We start from the raw sequence: 7581 nt of genomic DNA on the forward strand, positions 1-7581 counted from the left end.
GGAGAGGAGAGGAGAGGAGAAGAGAAGAGAAGAGAAGAGAAGAGAAGAGAAGAGAAGAGAAGAGAAGAGAAGAGAAGAGAGGAGGAGAGGAGAGAAGAGAAGAGAAGAGAAGAGAAGAGAGGAGGAGAGGAGAGAAGAGAAGAGAAGAGAAGAGAAGAGAAGAGAAGAGAAGAGAAGAGAAGAGAAGAGAAGAGAAGAGAAGAGAAGAGAAGAGAGGAGGAGAGGAGAGAAGAGAAGAGAAGAGAAGAGAAGAGAGGAGGAGAGGAGAGGTGAGAAGAGGAGGAGAGGAGAGGTGAGAAGAGGAGAGGAGAGGTGAGGGAAAGGGAGGGTGTGCTGCACTGAGACCTCAAGGACTTTTAAGGGTAGGGATTTTAAGGGTGGTCCCAGGGGAGGATCTCAATAGAATATTCATCAGCTTTCCTGGGGTGTCCTTTCAGGGTCATGGTCTCTACTGATGGGTCAGTGCCAGGTCAGGGTGTCATTAGTCATTGCAGTTGGTCCTGATGTTAGCCCTGGCATCACCCCCACCTGGCCTAGCTGCTTTTCTGGGCTTGGAGCTGAAACACAACTGAGGCCTAGATGTTATCTCTAATTTGACAAAACTCTGTCTCTGGGGTCAAAAGTCCGGAGGCTTTGTTCCTAACATTATCTGATGCAGATCAGAACTCATTGTTCTACGGGCTTAATGCTTAAGGGAGTGGTTGTGCAAGAGCTTGTATGGGAGTCTATGAGCTGTTCTCTGGAGCCCTTGTGGGGTCTACCCTACGACTAGTGATATGAAAGGTCAGGGATTCTAAACTGCATGACCAGCAATAGGATAGGGCAGGAAAGGTCACCCTGGGGGTGAGGTCCCACCCTAAAATTGTCTGTTGCTAGGCACTCAGGGCTTCTGCCTGGTGACCTTCTGTACTTGGCCTATGGGTCCTACTCTGCTCACGTCTATCTAACTGCCTACTACAGTTATATACCAAGGGCAACCAAGAGTTTCCCCACGTTGCATGTACCTGGTTTTGCTCTGTCTGGGGTAAGTGGGAGGTTGTGAGTGTGGGCATTTCTCTATGTTCCATGTCACATGATCCCCCAGTGCTGCTTTTGGGTGGGATTTAGACTGCTTTCCTGGGACAAAGGCAGCTTAGAGAGAAAACAGTGAGTGACATTTGGGTGCTTTTGAAGGCACACTTGTAATTTTAACTGTTCCATAGCATCCCTTTGAATGCTTAACCACAGGTGTGTGTAATCTTTCATATGGAGAGAGTCCTTACATTTTTATAAAGTGGATTCTCTCATAATTGCTTACTTAATAGCTATGGGCAGAGGTGTTACAAGTTGTTGACGCATTTATTTGATACTTTTTGTAGGTGTTTATAGTGAGGACAGGTTTGCCATTCTGCCTACGATGTGCCTTTAAAAGTACTACTTGCATTATATGTTACTTCCATAAAGATACATTTTTCACAGAGGACTTTTTGCCCTTTCTAGACTATAAAGCATCATGTAAATGTAGGTATCACAATAATTCTTTAAGTTGAACACACCCTTACTTGGTTATGACGTATCTTTTATTTTTTATTTATTTCTTCTTCTTATTTTTATCCTCACCCGAGGACATGTTCGTAGATTTCCAGAGAGAGGGGAAGGGTGAGAAAGAAAGAGAGAGAGAAACATCAATTGGCTGCCTCCTGCACACGCCCCAACTGGGGATCAAACCCGCAACCTGGGTATGTGCTCTCACTGGGAATTGAACCTGTGACTTTTTGGTGCATGGGACGACACTCCAACCAACTGAGCCACAGGGGCCAGGGCTATTTTTTATTTTTATAAGAGGTTATTTGAGCCAAACTGATGACATATGCCAGGGAGCAAGATCTCAAATGCTCTCGACATATCTTTTTGTAATACCTAAGGGGCAGGTGGTACTGCATGTAGAAAATGAGGATTGATTTTGTGAGCCTAAGGCTGCCACAGGCTTTATAACCATTGGCCTGAGTACATACTCACATCTCAGGGCAGTCTGTTGATATGAGGCAAGGAAAAAAATTGCTTTTTAAAAAAACAATTAGTTTTTACTTATTTATAAACTCATCTACTCTCAAAGTTCAGACAGTACTGGAGGGTATGTGACCTCCCCCCATCTCAGAATGTAGGCAACCATTGCTGAGTCTCTCACCCTCCTCACAGCAATTTTCTGTACATGAGCAAACGCATAATTTGTTTCTATTTTAATTCAAATAATGTCATGCTGTATATATTGTTATGGCATTTTTAAAAAACATACATACCTTTAGGTCTAGAATGTACTCTCATGGTAGCATATAGAGCTCCATTTTATTTTTTTCCATTTCTTTTATTGATTGATTTTTTATTTTATTTTTTAGAGAGAGGAGGAGAGGGTGAGAGAGAAACCTCAATTTATTGTTCCACTTATTTATACATTCATTGGTTGATTCTTGTATGTGCCCTGACTGGGGATCAAACCCACAACCTTGGTGTATCAGGACGATGCTCTAACCAACTGAGCTACCTGGCCAGGTAACTGCTCCATAGCATCCCTTTGAGTGGCAGACCATGATTGACTAACCCCATATGACAATCATTTCCAAATAGACTATATCTAAAATTAAAAATTCTACTAGAATTTTTGAATTACTAAGACATTGTTTTATTAATCCTCATCCGATGATATTTTTCCATTGATTTTTTTTTTCTTTTTTAGAGAGAGAGTGGAAGGGAGAGGGAGAGACAGAAAAACATCAATGTGAGAGAGACATGGGCCCTGACCAACCAGGGCAGGGGATCGAGCCTGCAACTGAGATACATTCCCTTGGCTGGAATCGAACCTGGAATTTACCCACTGAGCCAAATTAGCTAGAGCAATGTGGTGGCCTTTAAAAGGCTAGAGTAGGGATAGTGCAGGCACCAGGTTTACTGAAGGTGGACACGGTATAGGGTCCCATCCTGCCATCATCACAATAGAATGGCAATGGCTACCATTAGCACATCCTCCACCCATCTGGGTGTTTCATGGGTCACATCCAGGCCCTCTGGGTGGCACAACTCCAGGGCATGTTCACATAGTGAATGGACAATGCAGGGAGGAGTGAGATTCCCACAGACTCCCACCACTGCACCCTAGAGCTCTGCATTGCCAGGACCCTGGTCCTGTTTTGGTGATAGTCCCTACAGGGCTGCGCCATAACCTCCACGTGTGTGTCTGTTTGCCATCTTTCCAGACTCCACGCTTACTAAACTTTGATCCTCAGTGCCTAGTACAGTGCCTGGCACACAATTGGGTCTCCAAAGTGCTGGCTAATTGAATGAATAAACATGTCTGCAGGAGCTGGTGGGCCTCCGAAGGTGGCAGTGGTGTGTGTCTGTGTGTAAATGTCAGGTGTTAGGGCTGGCCTTGTGTGGGGCTGCTGCCCGAAGGCTCAGCTGGGCAGGCAGAGAGGTGCCCCGCAGGCAGACCTCCTGTCTTCTTTCCTCTACCCACTGCCTCCTAAGGCCTCTCTCTGCTGTCCCCTCTCGCTCTGACTTTATGTAGGACTCACTGTCCTCTCCTGAACTCCCTCCCACCCGCAGCGTGAGGGGCCTTTCCCCAAATATTCTGGGGAATAACTGCCTCCATCTCACACAAGGGCGAGGGGATGTGTGAGATGGAGACAATTATTCCCCAGAATATTCCTCCCAGGGAAGGTGGCATCTGCAGGTCAGCCATTGACTTGTGTGTGGTTCAAAAGGGTCTGGCCGATCCCCAAAATGATAGTTTAGAAAAATTGTGACTGGCTGTTAATGATTAAAGAAACTAATTGTGTATGTGTGTGTGGGAGGAGGGGAGGGGTGCAAGGTGAATGGGGTGGGGAAAGGAAATTAAATGGACAACAAAAGCCAGACAGAATGCCATTTTATTCATTTATTAATTTTCTTCCATTTATTTATATAACAGATTTTAGACAGGCTCAGGACTCGCAACCTCTGTGAGGTGAAGAAATTCTCTGAGACGCTGAGGGGAGTAGACTCCTCTCACAGAAGCACCCTTACGTGCACCGAAGCCGTGCATGCCATTTAGGGCTTCACCAGTTGCCTGAGACTCCAAGTTCCTTGGCTCTTTGTCTGCAGGGGCGGAGGAGGGAGGATATCCTAGAGGTATCTGACTTCTTGAAAGACTATTACCACATTATAATTACTTTCCCCCTCAAAAGCTAATTAAAGCGCCCACAAAGCATTGAAATTTACTGAGTTGGGTTGAGTCACAATGCATAGAAGAATCTGTTGCCAGAAGCACATGAATGCCAGGTGAAGATTAGAAAAACCTTATAAGAAAGATAAAAGGCATAGTTTTCACTTTGAACTTGAAAAATATCCACCCTGCACAGAAGCAAGTGGCCAAAGCTAAATGTGACAAAAACAAGCGACAGGGGTCAGAACCAGAGTCATAGGCAGCTGGAGCTGGGGTGCAGGAGGGGGTTAGAAAGTGTGTAATGCATTTACCCTGTGGCATTTTTGTCCATTTATTCCATAATTCCGTCATATTTTCTTATTCTGAACCAAAATGCCCTCTTTATCATCATTTGACAGGGAAAGGCCGTGCACAGTACCCATGCCAGAGGCCACGGACCCCCGTGTGACTGCAGGGGAGGCAGAGGTTAGTGCAGCCACAAGGTGGGCAGGGAGGCCAGGGAAGCTGAGAGGAGCCGGGTTTCCATCCTGAGGTTTCAGGTTCCTCGCCCTCCCAGGCACTGGCTGTGAGCGAGCACCTTCTCACAGAGGCCGGTTCCCTAGGATCTGCCGACTTGCTTCTCTCGACCATCAGTAACCCCTTGACTCGCCAGGGATTTTGCATGCAAATGTTCTGGATTAATAAATGTCAGTCCTTTACATCCCCGTGTCCCATGCCTTTGAACAGAAATTCCAAAGTTTACTATGTGTCGGACCTTGCTCACCTGAATGGACTATTTTGTTTGGGGGCCCGAGGAGTGGCCATTATCACTTTGGGAGGCGGCGCTGGTGGGCTCAGAGCAGTTCCAGGCACTGGCCTGCTTTCCCGTTGGCCTCCTCCTCACAGATCACAAAGGACAATGTGCATCTGCAGACCTGAGGCGGTTTATTGTGGCTGCTTTCTTCAAAATGAACATGTTACGTGCAGAAGCCATCTTTTCATACGATGCACAACACTTTCTTTTTTTGTTTGTATTTTTTATTTAAGTGTTTTATTGTTGACACTATTGCAGATGTCCCCCATCCCCCCCACTTTGCCCACTTCCCTCCAGCCCCCGCCCCCTCCTGTGGCCCTCCCCACACTATTGTCTGTGTCCCTGGGCTATGCATATATGTTCCTTAGCGAATCCCTTCACCTTCTTTATCCAGTCCCCCTGCATTCCTCCCCTCTGACATTTGTCAGTCTGTTCCATGTAACCATGCCTCTGGGTTTGTTTGTTTTTAAATTTGAGAGAGGAAGGGAGAGGGATAGAGAGATAGAAACATTGATGAGAGAGAAACACTTCTGCACGCCCCACACTGGGGATCCAGCCCGCACCCCGGGTATATGCCCTGACCAGGAATTGAACCGTGAGCTCTTGGTTCCTGGATTGATGCTCAACTACTGAGCTACACCGTCTGGGCTCTGATTCTGTTTTGTTTATCAGTTTATTTTGTTCATTAGATCCCATAGAAGTGAGATCATGTGATATTTATCTTTCTCTGACTGGCTTATTTCGCTTAGCATAATACTCTCCAGTTCCCTCCATGTTATCTCGAAGGGTAAGAGTTCCTTCTTTTTCACAGCTGCACAGTATTCCATTGTGTAAATGTACCACAGCTTTTTTATCCACTCATCTACTGATGGGCACGTGGGCTGTTTCCAGATCTTAGCTTTTGTAAATAATGCTACTGTGAACATAGGGGTGACAACATTTTCTTAAATGACAGAAAAACGTTACCTTTTCCTTCCTTTCTGCATTATCCATGTCCTTTTATTTTTTTAAAATCTTTATTGTTGAAAGTATTACATATGTTCCCCTCCCCCCATTACCCCTTCAAGCCCATGTCCTTTTATTTTCCAGGGGCATTCAAACATTGTCCATTGTGTGTACATCTCTAACACAATGCAGTTCTTCAGCCTACCCTTCCACCTGGTTGATAGTGAAGTTGTAAAATATGCAGGCCCTGCATCCCACACCATCTCCAGTTTTTATCCAAAGCCCACCTGTGAGCTGAGTGCGCTTTTGGCGACATAATACAAGACAACTGCTCCTCTACAGCTTCCTTGATATTTTACTTTTTCACTGAATTGCTAGCACAGGGAATATTTGCAAATTAGAGCTTTAGTATTCTGAGGATGATAGTCCTGGAGAGTGCTGTGTCAGTTACTAAGCGGTTGTCTCAGCGGCAAACCCATCCTGCGCTCTGTGATGCTGGCTGGGACGCTGCAAAGCTCCTTTTTGCTTTTCAAGCTGACACCCGTTAGGCTCCCCCAATAGGGGGCGCTAGATGGAACCAGCAAAAGGGCAGGAGGAAGGGACTTGCTCAGACACCACCTCCCCTTCCCCCGCCCCCTGCTTGCTGTTCCTAGGGAAGTCACTCCAACCCTGGCTCCTCACACTGGCGGTGACAGTGCCTCCCCTGGAGGCAAGCTGAATCCTGTTTGTCGTTTTCCCAACACTTGCAAAGCCAGTCTCATCCTGCCCCTCTGAGCAACTCCAGCACCAGCTCCCCAGTGCCTCCTCCTGGAACTCTGAGTTCCAGGCCCCCTGGGTGTCCATCCAAGCTCAGAGACCCCAGCACCGACTGGCCCGCGAGCCTCCTCAGGACTCGGGGTCTCAGGTCTGGATCCCCTCTTTCCCTGGGCAGCTCAGAAACACCAGCATCAGTGGAAACTCTCACCCTCTGTGTCTGAGGAGACCAGCCTCCCCTTGCTGGAGAACGCTCTCATTAAATGTCCCATGAAATGAAATTCTCTAATAGCATATTATTTTCTGAATAATGTCTTGGGCCATAAGTTGAATCACTGAGGTAAGCATGATGGATAGAAAATAATCTTAGCCTTCCCTTGCTCAGGGGGAGCCCCACATCTTGTCTGGCAGTGGAGCCATTTGCTGTCCTCAGGTACCCCTGGTTCTGAAGCGACCCTGGATACAGTTGCGTGAATACGATGCAACCGTGAAAGGCCTCTTTCTCAGCGCGTTGGCATACACCTCGCAAACAGCTGGTGGGAAGTGTGGCACCTTTGAGAACTTGGAGAAGATTAGATTTCTTCTCGGGCACCAAAGGCTCTATTTTCTTTCTTCCTTTTTTGATGGGTGCCGGTAGCCTTAGAAGACGCAAGGGAGTCCACATGTTATTTTTTTTTTTTTTTGCTTCACAACTAGGGCCTGCGCACCACTTAGGAGAACTGGCAAACAGCCCTACAAAGACCCACTTTTTCAGCCTTTTGTATACAACTGCCCGAGAGAAGGAGGACTTTGAAATGCATTTATTGAAAACTCCACGCACAGTCCAACACTCCACGGTCTGGTGGTTCCTGTCATGACTTCTTTGGAAATGAGTAAGTCGACCTTCAGAAAATACGTAGTTCAGCCGGACGTA

This window comes from Myotis lucifugus, unplaced genomic scaffold (assembly GCF_000147115.1).
Source record: "Myotis lucifugus unplaced genomic scaffold, Myoluc2.0 scaffold_16, whole genome shotgun sequence".
Classification (NCBI taxonomy): domain Eukaryota; kingdom Metazoa; phylum Chordata; class Mammalia; order Chiroptera; family Vespertilionidae; genus Myotis; species Myotis lucifugus.